Source organism: Mastigoproctus giganteus, chromosome 3 (genome assembly GCF_048544385.1).
Source record: "Mastigoproctus giganteus isolate SK-2022 chromosome 3, ASM4854438v1, whole genome shotgun sequence".
Taxonomy (NCBI): Eukaryota; Metazoa; Arthropoda; class Arachnida; order Uropygi; family Thelyphonidae; genus Mastigoproctus; species Mastigoproctus giganteus.
The window spans coordinates 173062282-173084104 of record NC_143577.1 but is presented as its reverse complement, the minus strand read 5'-3'; the positions used below and the strand labels follow the sequence as shown (position 1 = coordinate 173084104).

Here is a 21823-nt window from a genome sequence, read left to right as displayed (position 1 = left end):
ACCTGAGAGGGCATAGATTCAAATTGAGGAAAGACAGTTGTAGAACAGATGTGTGGAAGTTTGCCTTTAGCCAGTGGGTAATTGATTGCTGGAACAGACTTCCATTTGTTGTGGAAGGGGATAGCTTAAATAAATTTAAGGCTGAACTAGACAAACATTTGGAGTGACCGGATGGGTGAAATGGGAAGGTTTTTTTTTTTTTTTTTTGGCTGATGCTCTATAAGCTTATTTTTTTGCATCATATGCTTCAACTAATGGTAATTCTAATGTGCCTCCTCCATTTTTGTTCTTTTTATACTGTAAATGTGATTTATTCCCTAAAAATGAGTAAAATACTTGAAAATGGTGTGAAAACAAAGCGTGCTGGTGAAGATACTGCAGAATCAGAGAGAAAAAGAAAAGCAGCTAAGGTAAAGAAAGCCAACACGAGAACCATGGCAAACTTTTTGGACAAACTGGTTTGCTGCTACTGCAGTTTCTCCCAACATTCTCGGCAAACAGATGGTATGTGTTATCAGTAGTGGCAGAAGTCGAGAACAATATATTGATTGACAGGTTGGCACGGCAGACGAAGTTAGGATATAACATAACATAACCTAACCGATGAGAACAATTAGAAAGAATGCAAAGAAAATAAAAGCAACTTTTATAGCAGGAACAACTCAAAGTGTAACAAAAGACGTAATGTCTTTTGTTACACTTTGAGTTGTTGAAAAGAATTGAAAGAGATGAAATGTCTGTTATCAATTTGGATAGAAGATCAAACAAAGAAGAGATCGGGAACAAGTTTGCTTATGATAAAAGCATTAGCAATATTTTATTACATAAAAATCGTAATAAAATAGTTACATATATTATTACGATTATTTATTGCATTTGGTAATGTTTTTGGTTACAAATGTGTGTTCACAATCTTGGGTGGTCAGCACCTAACCCTATTTTTCCCACAAGGCTTATTATTTATATTGCACGAAAGTTTCTAGGAACACAGCTATTGTGTTATACGAGGACTGACTGTATTGGCCACAGAAATATGACCACCTACATAATAATGGGTTAGACCTCACAATGTCTTGAACACTGCATGGCACAAGATTATGAAACACGTCTGGAGGTAAGGTCAGCCACATTGCCTGTAAAGCATCCCACAATTCCAGAGTGGCTAGTGTCAAATCCACATGTCATTTATTCCATTTGGCCTCAACCCACAAATGCTCAATGTGGTTGGAATCTAGAAACTTGGTAAGGAGTAAAAGTCTTCCAAATGTTCTGCTACTCATATCTTCATATGTCTTGCTGAAAGATACCATAATCATTAGGGAACAGGGAAACTGAAGAGTGGGCTGATCCTCAGTAATGTTCATATTTCACAGACCATGATAACCAACGTGTACTGTTCATATGCATTATGCCAACTATTTTAAATGTTTTTCTTAGTTCACTGTCCACCATATAAGTTACAATAGTTGATGTGAGATTAGCTAGGGATTTCAACTGTGATGGAGGGTATGTCAATAGTCCTAGTCTACCCTGTTGTATTTAAAGTTTGTGTCAATTGTTACTGGAAAGTATTAACTGTTTACTCCTTTCTACTTTTTCTTAAAAATATCACTTATGGAAGACACCATTTAATATAAGGCTTCAGAGACAAGCAGTAATGCTCCTGGCACCACCAGTCACTCCTTTTTCAAGCAGAAGTTCATCTCGGTCATTACTTCTCACAAAATTTCTTGGTATGTAATTATTTTCTTTTATTATACTGGAATGGTTGATTCTCCATACAGATATCAGAGAACTGCATTTAACTCTGTATACAAGTAATTCAGCAGCTGAAATTGAAAACAAAAAAGGAAATTTATTTTATTGGACAATTACTAAGTAAAATATAAACTGAGAAAGATGGTGTGAGTTTTACTACTGACAATGAGTTACATACTATTCATAATAATCAGGACAGGATAATCACATCTGTATAATAAGATTCAACCAAATCTTTTTTAACTTCCAAAGTGATAATAACTAATAACGTTTACATCATAACAAATGGTTCCGAATAAACAATACCTGTGCATATAGCTATCAAGAATTCAGTAGAAATTGCCAGAGTCCTATTATCATTTGTAGTCAGTTCCTTAAGACTGGTTGGTACTTAATAAAGGATATACCCAATTTAAACTTCTCGGATACTTGATTAAATTAAAAAGTAAATAAGTGTTTAAAAATCAGCAACTTTTTTCTCACCTCTAAAGGTACTACATAACACTTAAATCTGATATTTGAATATCCTTGATGCACTAGATACAGACAGCATACTGCATTTTTTAGTTGTAATCCTTTCGGAATTAAATTTAGGAAGAATTATCTAAGTACGTATATAGTACATTTAATTTTTAAAGATTCACAATCCATGTACTGTGAAAGGCACTATATGGAAGTTCATAATTAAATTTCTAAAGGTATAAAAAACAAATCCATATATACTTGCAGATAAAATGGTTTATTGATTGATACCTAGAGGTGAAAAAGAGGATTTCCTACATAAAGATACCATCAAATTATCTAAATAAAGTTGCAATTGATGTCAAAATTTAAGATCCATTTGAAGATTCTGTTCCCAAGATAAGTTGCTATACTGTAATGGTCAGTTGTAAACTGAAGCCATGAAGAATAACTTGCATGAGCCAGACATAAGAGTAGGTGATCTGAGGATCTACTTAACCAAGTACAGAGCAATGTTGAGAAAAAGTTGTGTGTTAAAGTTAAATTTGAAAGTGTCTACAATTCTGCCATATGCGATAGGAGGGAGTACACGATGAGAGTCTTGTCAATTAATTCAGCCTTGGAGAGATTGTGCAAGGTTCATGGGGGTAGAATTTTTCTCGGCGTGGTCCGTGCTTGTTAAGACTACTTCTACAAGGATGGGATACATAGGGATAGAAAGGATGCGAGAATATTTGCTGATACTACTGAGGCATTTAGGATTTAGGTGGGTTGGAAAACTGCTAGCTTGGAGGGAGGGAGGATACAGAATTTGATTATGGGTATACAGAAAGGACATACAGGAGAGTAGGGGGGTTATGCTCTTAGTTAAGAAACACACAAAATCTAAGGCAGTGCATTCAGTTGACATGGGTGTGGCCAGTGCAATATTGAGTCAGTTTGTTGTACTGGAAAAACAAAAATGAGAGTAGGAGCGTGTTATAGACTGAATGACTGATGAGTACAATGAACAACTATACAGAGAGAGAGAGAGAGAGACAGAGTGAGTCAATAAATCAGAATGTCTTATAATGGGGGATTTTTAACTTTCCAGATATTGACTAAAACTTGTGGGTTGGTCACTCAAATACTAGCAAGACATTTATTGGATGATTGTTTTCTACAGTAAAGAGGCAACAAGAGAGAGCAATATTCTTGATCTGGTCATCAGCAGTAATTCTTCATGCATTAAGAATCGGCAGATAAAAGAATCACTAGGTGGCAGTGATCACAGTATACTGATGTGGAACTTATTTAAGATGTTAATTACCATCAAGAGTAAAAGGAAGGGTTTTTGCTCTCATAAAGGAGACTACAGTGGTCTCAGGCAGTTTTTAAATTCTGTACAGTGAGACCAACTAATGATGTTACCAACAACAAATTCTAAATGGGAACCATTCAAGGAAATAATCATAGCAGCTACTCTGCTTTTACCAACATTAAGTATGCATCATGCGAATACTCATATTGTATAATTTTTTTGTTTTTTATAAATATTTTAGTAGAAAATACATGGGTGTAATTAACCCATTTGGGCTATCCCGAGTTATCTTGTGTATTCCAAAAAGTTTGCAAATTCTACAGATTTTTTTAATAAATTAGCACTTGAGCTAAAAGAAAGGAACAGAAAAACACTCTTCACTAATCATTATATAAATAAATAAATTTTGAAAAATCAAGCGGAATGCACAAGCAGTAACCTCCCACCACAAGCAATAATCGTGAACTAACTACATTCTTACACACGGCTGCCGTAAGTGGATAGGCGAGGTAAGAGTCACTTACAGGCAGCAGTTCAAGAGGGTGCCAAAATATTTTTCGATATACATGTAGTTTTCTAATTGGTTAACGCTTACCAGTATTCAGCATTTAGGACAGCAAATTTTATTTTGCTTACTGGCGACACACATAGGAACGTACAGTACTGTTCTGACATTGCTGTACAATAAGTAAATATAAGTAATATGAAAGCCAGCCATCTGCTGGCAGACATAAGAAAATCCCAAGAAATCTCGGGATTTATCTGGCTAATGCAAAATTATCAAAATAAATTCCCGAGAAAATACGTTTCAATCCTAAATTTGGAGGTATTATTGTTTGTTTCAGGTATTATTGTATCCCGAGATGTTTCATGTAGTTCCAAATAACTTTTAAAGCAAAAAACGAGATATCTTGGGATAATCCATGAAGGGGGTTAAATTCAGGGTCAGGACAGAGATTTATTTTGCGACAGAAATGTACACATATTGTTTTTTATTTTGACAGTCTGAATCCATTATCTAGTGCCTATTTATTTATACTGTTGATTGCATATTGCAACTGTCTCTTGATAGTTCTCATGTTCTGTGACTGACCAGAGATACTACAGTTATCAACCTAAAGTGCATATGACACTGAAGGAGGGAGTTGGTTTGTGATTGAATTAATCTTTATGGTAAACAAAGTGGCACTCAAGACTGAGCCCTGTGGGACACCTTCTTGTAGGTAGAATTTGGAGAAAGAAGGTTGCATTTTGACTTGGAAGGTTCTGTTCATAAGGAAATTCTGGATAAGCATAGGAATATTGCCTCTGAGTCCAGCATGGTGCATGTCTCATAGGATCCCATATCTCCATCATAAACTTTTTCAATGTCAAATGTCAAAAAATAACGTAACCATATGTTGTGATCTTATGAATGAATTTCTGATGTTGGCTTGTATCCTAACTAGGTGGTCTAGTGTTGACCTCTAATGTCTAAAACCACGTTGCACTTTTACATAGATATTATTTCCCTCTAAATACCATATCAATCTCTTATTTATAATTTTTTCTAGTAATTTTCCTAAACAACTGGTGAGAGTATTGGCCGATAGTTGCATGGATTTTGTTAAGTCTTGGATTTGTCAAGTTTAGGGAAAGCTAGCTATTGCATGGTACCATGTGTTTGGAAATACATTTTCTTGGAATATTCTGTTATACAATTTCAATAGATTTTCTGATTCAGTCTTGTTAAGGGTGCTTGATATGTTGTAATGCGTCTGGGCTTACTGCATTCAGTCGCTAGGGACAAAACTTCTGCAGTTCATTTATTTTAAATGGTTGATTGTAGGGCTCATTACTTTTGATTTAAAATTAACCTTATCTTTTTCTGATTTTTCTTTTTGCTTCAGAAATTCCAGAGGATATGAGGCTTTTTCTGATACTTTTGCAACAGTTTCACCTAATGTATTTGCTATAATGGTAAGGTCAGCCTGCATTTTATATGATTTCTGTGACATGTGCAAATGATAGTAGAATTGAAAGCTGCTAAACCTCCTAAACTCTTCCCAGTTAGCTTTATCTATTTTCCAGTGAGAAGTCCTGCTGGTATAACATGGATAATCCCCCACCAGTGTGGAAATCACTGGGTAATGATCACTACCAAAAGGGTCCTCAAATACTTCCCAATTAAATGCTGTAGCACATAAAGCACAGGCATACATATCGTGAGGTCTATTGCTGTAGTGGTCAGAGTTGGAAAGTGAAAGTGTGGTTACTCCTGTTAAGAAGCAAAAGGTTGTGGTTATCCAATAGTTGTTTGATGATGCGTTGTCTTCTATTGTAGTCTGAAGATCCCTCACAGGGGATCATAATCCCCTGTGAGGGATCTTCAGATATCTCCCATCAAGCAGAGAGGGGGAGGTAGTTGTAAGAGACATCTCCTGAATGGTTAATAGGGATCCTGCTATTGTATGAATTGCTACCGCCTCTAAGCAGCTATTTACATGAAGGGATTGAGATCAGTGTGCTTACTGTTTTCTCATGTTTATCTTGTTGTTTTGCTTGGAGTAAGTGTTTGAATTATGGAAAGAAAAATTCATTTGGAGGTACTGAGATTTCAGTTTGACATTCAACTGATTTATATCTGGCTGCTATTTGGGCATACGTTGGTTTATGGTTATAGTTGGCTGGACCATTTTTCTTGCTTTTTAGTATGTAGTATTGTGGTCTGTTTTGTATTTCTTTTTTTCCATCTTTTCACATGTTCTGGAATAAGCAGGATGTTCTCCTTTACAATTTGGACATTTTGGGGGTTGGAGCTGGGCAGTCATTAATCTGATGTTCTTTGGATCTACATTTAGCACATGTCGGTGTATTTCTACATGCAGTCTGCTGTGAGTGTCCATATTTTTGACATTTGAAACAGCATCAGGGGTTTGGTATATATGATTTTACTTGGCAGTTCAGATATCCTGCTCTTACAGTTGGTAGGATTTTTTGGTGTGTTAAAAGCCAGAATCAAGTTTTTGGTAGATATTACATTTCTGTCTCTTCGAATAGAAATTAGTCTTACATTTGTCACTCCTTGATTTTGGAGTTCGTTGTTGATCTCCTCTTCACATGTAAGAGATCCCACCTGGAGATTACTCCTCGCAAAGAGTTTAAGGTATTGTGGGGGGGGGGGGGAAATGACCACTAACTGATATACCTCCAAAGTTCGATACATTCAGTAACTTTTCTGAATATCTGACACTGGACGTTTCAACTAACAGATCCCCAGACTAAAGTTGCTTGACCGTTTTTGGTGTTCCAGCTAGTCCTTCCAAGGCTTTTTGGATAAAAAATGTGGATTTCTTTCCTGTCTGTCTGGTTAAAGAAGTAATGCAGGATCATCTAGAGAGGAGTGCAGTTATACTTCTGTCACAGCATGGGTTAGTTAAGGGGAGATCTTGTTTGACCAATTTGATTGGATACTAGGGTGCAGTGATAAAGAAACTGGATGCAAAAGATAATTTTGATATTATATACTTTAGATTTCAAGAAAGCTTTTGATACTATTGTATATAAGAGACTGCTGTACAAATTGGAGCAGTGTGGCATTAAGGGAAATTTGCTGCTATGGATAAAGAGATTGTTGAGTGGGAGAAGACAGAGTGTTTATCACTGCTCTTCATTGATTCCCACAGGATTCAAGCTCAATGTTGTTTTCTATATTTTCTGTATTTATTAATGAAGGTATATAAGGCTTGATGTCTGAGTTTGTAGATGACATAAAAGTTGGCAGGGTATTTAATGACAGTAATGAAAGTATGCTGCTGCAACAAGATCTAAAAAAAATTAAGCAGATGGGCTGAGAAGTGGCAACTGAAATTTAAAATTGACAAATGCAAGGTACTGCAAATGGGTAGCTGTAATCCCAAAATAACATATCAACTGTATGGTAATATGCTCAGAGTAGCAGAAAATGAAAACAACCCAAGAATAACTGTGCAGTCTGATATGAAGTTCTCTGAGATGTGCAGACAAGCTGGCTCATGGGGTTTTGTCAATGATATATGGGAATCTTGCTAACAGGGGTATGGAAGGGAGCATCCCATTGTATAAGGCAATGGTAAGGCCACATCTTGCCTGGAGAAGAAAGAAAAAGTTTTTATTATTATTTTTTAGCATGTATGAAGTCTTTGTTTTGTAATCAAATTATGTTGCAATTATATGCAAATGAATTTACATTTGTATTGGCAGTATGCACATGTATCTTTGCTGTATAATGTATAGTGATTATATAAGTTTCAGAAAAAATTTTGTAGTGTAACTTTTGGGTTGTGTGTTTTAAGTGGGATGGGCAGGGGAATTTCCATGCATACAGGTTTCTTTCTTCTGCAGGCAAAATGCGGCCTTACCATTGCCCTAATCACTTCCTTATCCCTGCTAGCAAAATTCATGTATATCATTGACAAAACCCTGTGAGGAAGCTTGGCAGCTTGTCTACACAGCCCAAAGAACTTCATATCAGACTGTACAATTACTCTTGGGTCCTTTTCTGCATAATTACTGCATACAGGTCTGGAGGCCTCATTTTAGGAAGGATTTAGAGCTGCTGAAATGGGTACAAAGAAGAGCAATGAGAGGAACAAAGGGGTGCTCTTGCCAAGAAAGGCTTCTGTTCTGTAAATTGCAGCATATGGAGACTAGGCACCTGAAGGCAATCTGATTGAGATGTTTAATGCTCTGAACAGTGTGAGCAAACTAAATGCTGATGGGATTCTTCCTCTTGCTCAGACTATGCACATGAGAGGACATAAATTCAAACTGAGGAAGGATGGTTGCCAGCAGGTGGTTGAATCCCGGAACAAACTTCCATTGTTGTGGAAGTGGGTTGTTTTTAATAAATTCAGGGAAGAACTAGACAAACTAGTTCTTTCTTGAAAAAAACCGCTACTTCGTGGTTTTAAATATCACCAGTGGTGATCCACTGGGGATATGGTGAGCTTATGTTACTCACCTTTGGACAAGTCCAGTGGAAAATCTGGTGCAACTCAAGCAGATGCTTTCGATGTTTTTAAGACTTTTGATTGTGTTTTGCAAAAACGTCCTTTAAACAAGCTCCCCATCTTTATGGAATTTTTTTAGAATTGGGTATCCAGTTTTCTCTCTGAACACTCACTGCTGTATCTTTTAACTGGTCCACTAATGCTGGTTCTCCCCAAGGTTCAATTTTTTTCCACCCACTCATCTTTTTCCAACCCATCCCACAAACACTCATATCTATTTCAATTAAGCTTATAAATATCAATTAAGCTTTCAAACAGAGAAAAGCCTTCCACCTGCCCCCCCCCCCCATCCACCAGTGTAACCACCTTTTTAAACTGATTCAGTTCAATGATAACTATAAATTAGACATTTATCAACAGGATTATGTAAAATTTAGAGCATTATTATATCCTGTCCTATACAAAAAAAGACCATTGCAATTGTAAAAAATTGTTTGTAATAAACATATAACAGAATAGTAGTAATTCCAAATACATATAAATTGCATAAAATGGATCCTTTACCTTTCCAATAACTCTTCTTTTGTGGTGAAACTATCCATCAGGGACATCCATGCTCCATTTATTTTATGTGAAGTGAAACTTTAAAAGTCTGGTTCCATTACAAAACAATCTGGCTTCCACCAAATCACTTGGATATTCAACTGAAATGCAGTCTTCATGCTCTCTTCTTATGAAGGGATCAATGTCAGGCACCAACTATAGCTCAGTAACACCATGCAAGAAAGGAGGCCCTAAATTATAATGCAATCATGAGAAAACATACTGGATCTAGAATATATTTCTACATTTCAGATATCAGGTAATTATGACCAGTTCCACTGTATATCTCTAAATAATGTCAAAACAAAGTTAAATACAGGAACTCCCCTACTTACGTAATACTCGACTTACGTAAATTCGACTTTACGTACGTTTTTGCCCTTTTTAAGTTTTTGTGCAAACTTAAAAAAATCGTGGAAACATATTTGCATCCTGTAGGAATAAATGGAGGTATCAAGAAAATATCGTAATGTGAACCCAATAACACATTGTGTTGTGTGTTTTTTTTTTTTTTTTTGTGATTCGTTCCAAGTCATTGGAAGTTGAAAATTTTGCTATATTACCAAGCTATTTATCTCTCTAAAAGGTATTATTTAGAATGGAAATTGCACTACACTTTCATCATTATCATACATTCCTGTTATAAGAACCAATTTTAAATGTTTTTGTGATATTTTTCTAAAGGATGTTTCTGGAGGTCACTACCGAAAAACAATTTACACTTTCCGATTTATTGCGCTTTTCTGTTAGTGCATCTAATTATAAACGGGTAGTAAACTCGATCTTATTGCATTTGCAATAATGCCGATAACTGCAATTGTGTGGGTTTTTACGCTATTATGGTGAAATGTGTTCCCTTCACTGAAATCTTCAATCATATAAAAAACAAATTTTCGGAAATTCTCTTCATTCCTATTTACGTATTACAATGATGAAGGGAAAGCAACCAACGAAAAGTGCAAGTGCTGGTAGTGCTAGGAAATGAAACAAAATTGATTTAGAAATTAAGATGATTAATGTTGAAGCAGGACAAAGTTTGTCATCTATTGCATGGAATTATGTCTCACTGCTTCAACAGTGAATACTATTTTAAAGGATAGTGTGCGTATAAAAGAATGTGTCAAAGGATCAATGCATTTAAGATCAACGGTGATCACAAAACAGCGTTCAGGTGCTATATCGAAGATGGAACAGCTGTTAATAATATGAATGGAAAATTAGATTCAGAAGCAAGTGCCCCTAAGTCTAGTGACAATTCAAGCAAAAGCAACAAGTATTTATAAAAATATTAAGGATAAGTACAACGAACCCCAACCCAAGTTCATGGCAAGCAATGGGTGGAAATAGGTTCAAGTATCGCACTGGTTTCGACAGCGTTAAATATGCGGTGGAGTCGCCAGTGCTGATTCTGCAGCTGCAGTGAAATTTTGCAATATGTTGGAAGAAATAATTGAAGGCTGCTATTTTTAACGTTGACGAGACTGCTCTGTATTGGATAAAAAATGCCAGTTCAAATATACATTGCCAAAGAGGTAAATACAATTCCAGGTTTCAAGGCATCAAAAGATAGGGCCACACTCTTGCTTGGAGATAATGCAGCAGGAAATTACAGATTAAAACCACTACTTTTGTACCATTCTGGAAATCCTCGTACATTTAACGGCATCAATAAAGCCACCCTACCCATGTATTTCCGATCAAACCAGAGAGCATCGATTAACAATATCTCTCTTTGAGGATTGGTTTAAATGCTGCTTCATTCCCAATGTTGAAAAATATTGTAAAGACAATGACGTTCCTCTCAAGATTTTGCTTCTATTAGATAATGCTCCTGGACATCCTACGCATCTAGATGATTTCATTTCGAACGTGAGTGTCATTTCTACCATCAAACACGGCTTCACCCTCATCCAACCTATGGATCAGGGTGTTATTTCGAATTTAAAAGCATACTATTTACACATTTGCTCAGGCATTGTCTGCAGTAGACTATGAGAAAAATTTTACGTTACGCAACTTTTGGAAATCTAGCAATATTTACAACACCATCTTAAACATTAATAAGGCCTGGGCAGAAATTACCAAAAGTTGTTTAAATGGCGCATGAAAGAAAATATGTCCACAGCACGTAAAAGGCTTCAAAGGGTTTGAAAAAGGTGAATCATATGAAGAGATTACAGATAAGATTGTAAAGGCTGCAGAGCTACTTCAGTTGGAGGTTGATGCCAAAGACATGGAGGAGTTAATAGAGCAAGAAGAGAAGGAATTATCTAATGAAGAACTTGCAGGCAGTGAGGCGCCTCCATAGCCAGGTGGGCAGTGCGTAGCAAACACTTCTTGATTAGACCGGGGTTCGAGCCCGTCACCACCAAATACGGAGGATGCAGAAAGGTCAGGGAATGACCACCGCATATCCTCGGAGAAATATGGCCTTAGTTGCTAATGCTCCTAAAAACCAAAAAAATATAGCAGGCAGCGATTGTGAAAGAAGAAAATGCTGACGAAGCTCAAGATGAACCAAATGAGGAGCCGAGACACTTCATCACAAGAGAGATGGCAACGGCAAGGTTTGAGAAGATGGATCCTGACAGTGAACGATTCTTAAAAGTTAACAGAGGGGTGAATGATATGCTTGCTTGCTACAAAGAAATCTACGATGAAAAGAAAAAAACCACCATCCAGTCATCCATTAATATGTTCTTTCGTGAGGTTGAGCGGAGTACTTATCAGCTGAAGACATCGATTCTGGCAACGATGCTCGAGAGGTAAAATTTAATGATGTTATGCCTGTCTCCTCTCTTTTTTTGCAATTTCATAATTTAAAATTTTTTTTTTTAAATTGCATGCTTTTGTAATTTTTCCTGTGCATGAGATAAATAATTCTATTCACTTGAACATTTCTTTTTTGATTCAATCAATTCAGCAAAGCACAGTTGCGATTGCTGCACAAGCATGGGGGAAATTCCGACTTACACAGCGTTCTGTGGAACGCAACCCTTACGTAAGTTGGGGAGTTCCCGTATTGGAATTGTAAGTAATGAAAAAAAGGAACAGGTTAGGATTTTGTAGAATGGTTTACTCACAATTTCTTTCATAGACTTCCTTTTCTTTAAGACCAAACAACCAACTTCATTTTCTCCATTTCTTCAAGTTCATTTACCATTGTCCACAAGGAGCAATAGATCCAGTTATAAATAAAAGGAACCAAAGTCATGAAAACTTCACAATTATGTAATTGCATAATTTGAGACCACAGTGTAATTCAGTTTTGAAACCACCTCTGACAAGTAACTTTTTTTAGAAATTAGCTCACCAGTCATATACCCAAAGTTGACCATACCAGTCTCACCAAAGCAAAACTTGCTGCATGATTTCAATCTACCAAGAAGTGCCATCTAAAGAAGAAAAACAGTGAACCTCCCTCCCCTATTTATCCAACCAAAAAGTCATGCAAAAAATGGATAAACTAATTTACCTTACTTATACATGAAATAGATTATATAGAAATGATCCATTTATCTATCTGATATATATATAAATATTCACACAATTTTTATATATTATAATTGTAAAGCAATTTCTTTAAGAACATGACTTGAATCTTCTTCTTTGAAGAAATGCCATCTAAAGACAGAAAAAAAACAAACATGGAAATTATCCCTCCGACCCCCACTTAAAACACACAACCCAAAAGTTATAATAAAAATTTTTTCAGAAACTTATTTAATCACTACACAATATACACATACATACTGCTAATACAAATGTAAATTCACTCACATATAATTACAACATAAACTTGATTGCAAAACAAAGACTTCATATATGCTAAAAAAAAAAAGTTTTTCTTTCTTCTACAGGCAATCTTCCTTCTTGAACCTAATAGAAAACAATTTTCTCTACCCCATCTTGAGACACTGCTTCGTTTCTATATTTTCCTAAAATACAATCTCAGAAAGACAAACTACACTTAACCAAAAAACATCTCTACACACAAAGCATCAGAAACAGCTATATTTTTTTAAAAAATCTTCTAATTTAATATTAATGTGCATCAATGTTTTAGAAACATTAAGTTTCTAAAAAAACACACAAAAAAGTATGAAATTTCAAATTCAGTCCTTTAATCTTGTTCACAGATTGTCTCAGCAAATAGCCAGTTTATTTCCATCATTGCTTCCAATTATATTATAACATTATAATTGTAAGGCAAATCTCTTTAAGAACATGCCTTGATTCTGGAATTTGTCTTTAAAGAAATGCCATCTAAAAGAATAAAAAAGCAACATGGAAATTACATCCCCCCCACTTAAAAAACAACCCAAAAGTTTCACTACAAAAAGTTTTCTGAAACTTATTTAATTTAATTAATCACTAAACAAAATGAATTAAACAGCAATGATACATATAGATACTGCTAATACAAATGTAAATATTCATTAATTCACATATTATAATTGTAACATAAATTTCATTATGAAAAAAAGAATTCATACAATACTTATAAAAATAATAATAATAATAAAATAAAAATAATTCTTCTGCAAGCAATCTTCCTTCTTGGACCTATTAAAAAACAATTCTAAACCCCATCTTGACACAACATATTCTATAATTAGCATTCTTAAAGCATCTGAGAAAATGCAGTCCCATTCCACTAACAGCTACTTTCATTAGAAATGCACTTATTTAAGTTCTTAAAGTGACCAAAACAAGTAAGCTTGTGGAATTGAGGAAACAGGTAAGCTTGTGGAATTGAGTTCACCTGTTTCACCAGCCACATAACAGCAATGTTGACTATGTTACCCACCCATTAAGAAAACAAGCTGTCGGATCAGTCTTCTAAAAAATACTGTTTCAAAAAGAAGGAACAGTGAAACACCTCCCCCCTCCAGACAACAGAAAAAAATTTTTAACAAATTTAACTTACCAATTCAAACAAATAGATTTCATGTAAATGACCCATTCACAGAACTAATACACATGAAAATATTCACATATGTTCATTCTTTTAATATTATAGACTTCAACTTATGCCATCTAAAGAAAAAAACGATAACGAAATAATGCCCATCCCATTAAAATCAAATCAAAATTTAAACTACCAAAGTTTCCTGAAACTAATCTCTTTAATTTTATACACAAAATAGATTATATAGCAGCAATGATACAGCTATATATTGTTATTACAAATGGCAATATTCATATAATACAATTCTAGTATAAATTTATTCAGGAAAACAACTTAATACCATGTGACAACCAAAACAAAATCAATACTTTCTACACCTCCCCCTTTAAAATAGAGCTGTCAAAAAGCTTGTGCAGATACTTCCTGGAAATAAAGACCAATAATGTTCATCATGTTACCTCATCAAGGGTACCAATAATGTTCATCATGTTACTCGCCCATTAAGCAAACAAGTTGGATCAGTGTTTAAGAAATTCTGTTTAAAGAAGAAAAGGAACAACAAAACACCCCCCACACACACTGCACAAGAGAAAAAACTATAACCTATAAAAAAAGTTTTAAACGAATATAACTTTTCAATTACATCAAACAGCTTACATAAAAATGACGCATTACCAGAACTGACACATAAGTCAATATTCGCACGTTTATTCTTTTAATATTATAATTACAAGGCGAATTTTTTAAGCACTTGACTTGAATGTCAAACTTCAAAGAAACCCCATCAAAAGAAAAAAAAAAAAAAAAACAATAAGGAAATAACAACCCTACCATGAAATCAAGGCAAATTTTAATCTTTAACACAAAACATATTCCATAGCAATGATACAGCTATATATTCATATTATAAACGGAATTGTCCATTCATTCCATACTACAACTTTTAAAATGTGAATTAATTCATTCACATATTACAAGAAATAGGACTTAATAGCATCTTTAAAAAATGAATTTCTGCATCTGCACAATAAAATATAGCTGTCAAAATTCTTATAGAGATTTTAATGGACAATTCTACTGTACTTCTCTCAATCACATCAAAAGAGATACTTAATATTGAAATGCATTTTTAAGTAATCAAGAAATGCAAGATATCAGAATTTTGTAAACACAACTCACAATCTCATTCACAGACATCCTTTTCTGAGGACCAATTAATCACATTCATATTCTGCATTTCATCATATGTACATATGCACCAATGACCACAGGGAAAATTCAATCCGGCTGTAAAAACTTGACATGTGAGAAAACCAGCCCCATCTGACTAACAGCTATTTTTGTCACAAGTGCACTTATGTTTTAAGAGGGACCAAAAAATAATCAATTTTTGAACTTTCTTTCCACAATTAAGCTTGTAGAAATAAGTTCACCTGATTCACCAGCTGTGTAACAACAATGTTGACCATGTTACTTGCCCATTCAGCAAATCATACATATCAGTCTGACAAGAAATACTGTTTAAAAAAAGAAAAGAAACAGGGAAACGTCCTAGCCACCCCTACATTGAACAACAGAAAAATTAAACTGCAAAAAAATTATTTAACAAATTTAACTTATACCAATTACACACACACATATATATATATATTATATATATATATATACACACACACATCAAATAGGTTTCACGAAAATGCCCATTCACATAACTGATACACAGGTACATATTCACACAAGTTCACTATTTTAATATATTATAATTGTAGAGCCAATTTCTTAAGCACTTGACTTGATCTTCAGCCTTCAAAGCCCTGCCCTCTAAAGAAAAAAAGATAGGGAAATAACACTCCTCCCATTAAAATCAAACCCAAAATTTACATTAGAAAAACTTTCCTGAAACTAATATCTTTAATCTTCTACACAAAATAGATTACACAGCAATGATACAGCTATACATTATTACAAATGGCAAAATTCATTCATTCACATATTACACTTGAAATATGTGAATTTCAAGGATTCATGAAAATGCCTAATTCACTACTATACGTAAATATTCACACACATTCTTTTAATATTATAATTGTAGGGCCAAATTCTGAAGGACTTGACTTGATATGCACTCTTCAAAGAAATTCTATCTAAAGAAAAAAACAATAAGAAAATAATACCCCTCACATTAAAATCAATCCAAATAACATTACAAAAGGTTTCCTTAAAATACTCTCTTTAATCTTCTACACAAAATATATTATATATCAATCACAGAGCTATATATTTTTATTGCAAAAGGAAATATTCATTCATTCACATATCACCACTGTAGATTAATGTCTTCTTTAAAAAAATCAAATTTAATTTCTGCACTCCCACAATAAAATATACCTGTCAAAAATCTTGGAGATATTTAGCTATTAATGGACAATTGTAATGTACTAAGCAAAATCACAACAAAACTGAAACGTAATAAGGAATTGCATTTTTACGTAATGAGAAATAGAACAGGTCATAATTTTTTTATACACAACTTCCTTCACACATTTCGTTTTCTTAAGGACCAATTAATCAAACACATATTATCCATTTCATCACGTGTACATATCTGCCATCTTCCACATGGTGAAGCCATTCCGGCTGTAAATACTTAAGTCGTGTGTGAAAACCCAGCTCCATCGAACTAATAGCAACGTTCAGGAGAACACTTACTTTTCTTCTAAAATGGTCCAAATTTATGTGCATTTCAAAATTATGCATTTCACACGATTAAATATGGCATGTCTGGGACCATAGCCTAATCCAGTTATGATATGGCCTCCAATAATATCATAACTGGATTAAGATATGAAATAGCCTCAGACAAGTGAGCTTGACGAAATTAGTTCACTTGTTGCACCAGCCTGGTATCAACAATGTTGACCATGTAACTTGCCCATTAAGCAAACCAGTTGTCAGATCAGTCTTCCAAGAAATACTGTTTTAAGAAGAAAAGGAACTGCACAAAACTAAAATTAAACAACAAAAAAAATTTTAAACAAATTTAACTTACCAATCACATCAAATAGACTATATAAAAATGATCCATTCACATAACCGATACGTATCTCAATATTCACACATGTTCATTCTTTTAATATTTTAATTGAAGGCCAATTCTTTTAAGCACTTCACTTGAACTTCAATCTTCAAAGAAACGCAGTCTAAAGGGGTGGACAAGGAAATACAAACCCTACTATTAAAACCGAAAATTTACATTATAAAAACTTCCATGGAACTAATGTCTTTAACCTTCTACACAAAATAGATTATATAGCAATGATACAGCTGTATAATTGTTATTACAAATCGCAATATCCATTCATACACATATTACACCTGAAGTAGCTGAATTTCAACAATATATGAAAATGACTCATTCACATAACAAAGACACGTAAATATTCACACATTTATTCTTTTAATATTATAATTGTAGATTCAATTTCTTCAGCAGTTCACTTGATCTTCAATCCTCAAAGGAATGCCATCTAAAGAAAAAACGGACAAAGCAATAAGACCCCCCCCCCCAATTAATATCAACCAAAATTTACACTACAAAAAGTTTCCTGAAACGAATCTATTTAACCTTTTACACAAAACAGATTGTACAAAATGTTTCTCCTATATATTATTATAAACAGAAATATTCATTCATTCACATATTACAACTTGTAAGACTTGAATTAATTCATTCATTCACATATTACAAGAAATAGGATTTTATACCTCCTTAAAAAAAATCAGTTTTAATTTCTGCACTCCCACAATAAAATATATCTGTCGAAAGCTTTACAGAGATATTTAGCTATTAATGGACAATTTTAATATACTTCTCAGAATGACAACAAAACTGACACTTAATAACAAAATGCATTTTTAAGTAATGAGAAATAGAACGTATCAGAATTTTGTATATGCAACTCACAATTTCGTTTTCTTAAGGACCGATCAATCAAATTCATATTATCCATTTCATCAAGAGTACATATCTACCATCGTCCAAATATCGAAATCATTCCGGCTGTAAATACTTAGGATATGTGAGAAAACCCAGCCCCATCCCACTAACAGCTATTATCACAAGAAGAACACTTAATTTTTTAATGGTTCAAATTTATATGTATTTGAAAATTATCATTTCAAATGATTAAATGTGGCAAGTCTGGGACCATACCTTAATCCAGTTATAATATTGCCCCCGACAAGTGGGCTTGAGGAAATTAGTTCACCTGTTGCACCAACCTACTTTCAACAATGTTAACCATGTTACACGCCTTTTAAGAAAACCAGCTGTCAGATCAGCCTTCCAAGGAATACTGTTTTAAGAAGAAAACGAACAGTGAAACACCCTCCCCCCTACTGATAAACAGAAAAATTAAACAAATTTAACTTACTAACAACATCAAATAGGTTACATAAAAATGACCCATTCACACATCTTCATTCTTTTAATAGTTTAATTGCAAGGCCAATTCTTTTAAGCAATGGACTTGAACTGCATTCTTCAAAGAAATGCATCTAAAGGGGGGAAAAAAAAAAAAAAAAAAAATGAAAGAACACCCCTCACATTAAAATCAAACCCTCAATTTACATTAAAAAACATCCTGAAATTAATGTCTTTAATCTTCTTCACAAAATAGATTATATAGCATTGCATATTACAATATATATATTGTTATTACAAATGGCAATATTCATTCATTCACATATTACACTTGAAATATGTGAATTTAAAGTATACATGAAAACTGATACACAACAATGTTCCATTGACCTAATACACGTAAATATTATCACATGTCCATTCTTTATATATTATAATTGTAGGGCCAATTTCTTAAACACTAGACTTGATCTTCAATCTTCAAAGAAATGCCATCTAAAGAAAAAAAAAGCTACAAGGAAATAACACCCCTCCTATTAAAATCAACCCAAAAATAACATTACAAAATGTGTCCTGAAACTAATCTCTTTAGTATTCTACACAAAATATGAGGAACTACAAAAAGTTCGTAACTTTACCTAGATAAATCATTAGCTGAAAACTGCTGTTTCTAATATAAGTTGCCTATATATTCAATAACTAATAAGTGAAATTTCTGCAGGGGATCTTATACCAGCGGTTCAGCCCGGAATATGAGGAAGGATGCTATGGTTGATAAAGTGGAGTATCAAGAAGTGATCAAGTTCTTGGATTTTTTTTTTCAAGGCAAGAAAGCTCAGGAAATTGATGAAGAAATGAAAGCTGGTATTGGGCAGAATTGTCCATCGTCGGACACTGTGAAATAGTGGAAACGGGAGTTCCAGTGCAACTGTACAAATGTCTTTGGCGCCTCTGTAGCCAGGTTGGAAGGAGCAGCAGCAGTGCATAGCACACGCTACTTGATTAGACCGGGGTTCGAGCCCGTCACCACCAAATACAGATGATGCAGAAAGGTCAGGGAATGACCACTGCATATTCCGAAGCAATATGGACATAGTTGCTAATGCTCCTTAAAACAAAAAAAAAAAAATTTTCTTTGATGAGCCAAGAGAAGGAAGGCCATCAACATCCACAGACATGGTTGCAAAGTTTCAGCAGATGGTGGCTGAGTGACAGATGTGTGACAATTCATTTCATCGCAAATGCAGTGGGAATTAGTTATGGGCCAGCATTTTACGTTATCATCTGCTTGAACATCTGCATGTGTTTTAAGTCTCCGCATGATGGGTTCCAAGACTGCTGACACCTTTGAATTAGCAATCACAAATCTAACGTTCTTGCCAACTATTGGATTTGTGTAATTCGGAAGTTGAGAACTTTTTTTTATCGGTTGACGACAAATGCTGGATGTGCAAGTATGTTCTTGAGACTGAAGGAATGTCAAAGCACACTTATCGGAGAAAACTACAGAAATATTCTGAAACAGTTACACGATGCTTCGAAGGTGAAAAGCAACGATAACCAAAGGTATCCGACTTCTGTCAGACAATACACCGACGCACATATCCGTTGCAACCACCAAATTTGTTGCCCAGTGCAGCTTTGAATTACTGCAGCACCCACCCTATTCTCCTGACCCAGCACAGTCAGACTTCTTGTTCCGAGAAATGAAGAAATCATTGCGTGGATGCCTCTTTGATTCCTCTCAGGAAGTCATCAATGAAGTGAATTGTGGTTTCAGGCAAAACGCTCGAACTTCTATGATCAAATCATTAAACAACTGATCCATTAATGGTAGAAATGTGTTACTATAAATGGAGAGTACACAGAAAACGATTAAAGTTCCCGTGAAGTTTCACCTTTCTAGGGCTATTATTTCCAGGTAAGGGTACAAACGATTTGATACCCCCCCCCAATAGATTATATAGCAACGATACAGCTATATATTTTTATTGCAAAAGGAAATATTGATTCATTCATATATTACAACTGTAAATTGATGCTTAGTTAAAAAAATTATCAATTTTAATTTCTGCACCCCCACAATAAAATATAGTTGTCTAAAGTCAGAGGTATTTGGCTATTAATAGACAATTGTACTGTACTTCTCTGATTTTCATCAACACTGATATTTACTAACAAAATACATTTTTACGTAATGAGAAATAGAAGAGATCAGAATTTTGTATATGCAATTCGCAGATTTCGTTTTCTTGAGGACCGATTAACCAAATTCATATTCTCCCTTTTAGAAGCGTACATATCTACCATTGTCCACATGGCAACTTCATTCTGGCTGTAAATACTTAAGACATGTTAACTAACATGTAACTGTTTCTAAAATGGTCCAAATTTATGTGCATTTCACAAGATTAAATGTGGCAAGTCTAGGACCATACCTTAATCCAGTTATGATATTACTCCAGACAAGAGGGCTTGGGGAAATTAGTTCACCTGTTGCACCAGCCTGGTTTCAACAAAGGTGACCATGTTACTTGCCCATAAGCAAACCAACTGTCGGATCAGTCTTCCAAGACATCCTGTTTTAAGAAGAAAAGGAACAGTGAAATACCCCCCCCCCCATACTGCACAAGAGAAAAGTTAAACAAAAAAATAATTTTTAAACGAATTTAACTTACCAATCACAACAAATAGGTTACATAAAAATGACCTATTCACATAACCAATAAGTATCTCAAAATTCACACAAGTTCATTCTTTTAATATTTTAATTCAACGGCCAATTCTTTTAAGCACTTGACTTCAACTGCATTCTTCAAAGAAACGCATCTAAAGAAAAGAAAAAAACGATAACGAAATAACACCCCTCCCATTAAAATCAAATCCAAAATTAACATTACAAAAACTTCCCTGAAACTAATCTCTTAGATGTTTTACACAAAACAGATTATATAGCAATATTTCTGCTATATATTGTTAGTATAATCAGAAATATTCATTCTTCCACATATTACAACTTATAAGACTTGAATGAATTCTTTCATTCACATATTACAAGAAATAGGACTTTATACCTTCTTAAAAAATCAATTTTAATTTCTACACCTCCACAACAAAATATAGCTGTCAAAATTCCTATAGAGATTTTAATGGACAATTCCATTATACTGCTTAATTACATCAAAACAGATATTTAATATTGAAAAATTTTTAATTGATCAGAAATGCAGGTGGTCAGAATATCATAATCACAACTCACAATTACCTTCAAAGACATCCTTTTCTTGAGGACCAATTAATCAAATTGTTATTCTCCATTTCTTCAAGCATACATATCCGGCATCGTCCACATGGCAAAATCATTCTGGTCTTAAATACTTAAGAGGTGAGAAAAC

At 34.3% G+C, this 21823-nt stretch overlaps 1 long non-coding RNA gene across 1 annotated transcript; it reads right to left on the bottom strand.

The window, feature by feature from the left end:
* Positions 1 to 1384: 1384 nt before the first annotated feature.
* Positions 1385 to 12782, bottom strand: LOC150088414 (uncharacterized). The gene is made up of 3 exons (XR_016546735.1): positions 12177 to 12782; positions 9055 to 9284; positions 1385 to 1829 (listed from the first exon to the last, which is right to left on the bottom strand). It is a non-coding gene; the product is annotated as an uncharacterized LOC150088414 (long non-coding RNA).
* Between the last annotated feature and the right edge of the window lie 9041 nt (positions 12783 to 21823).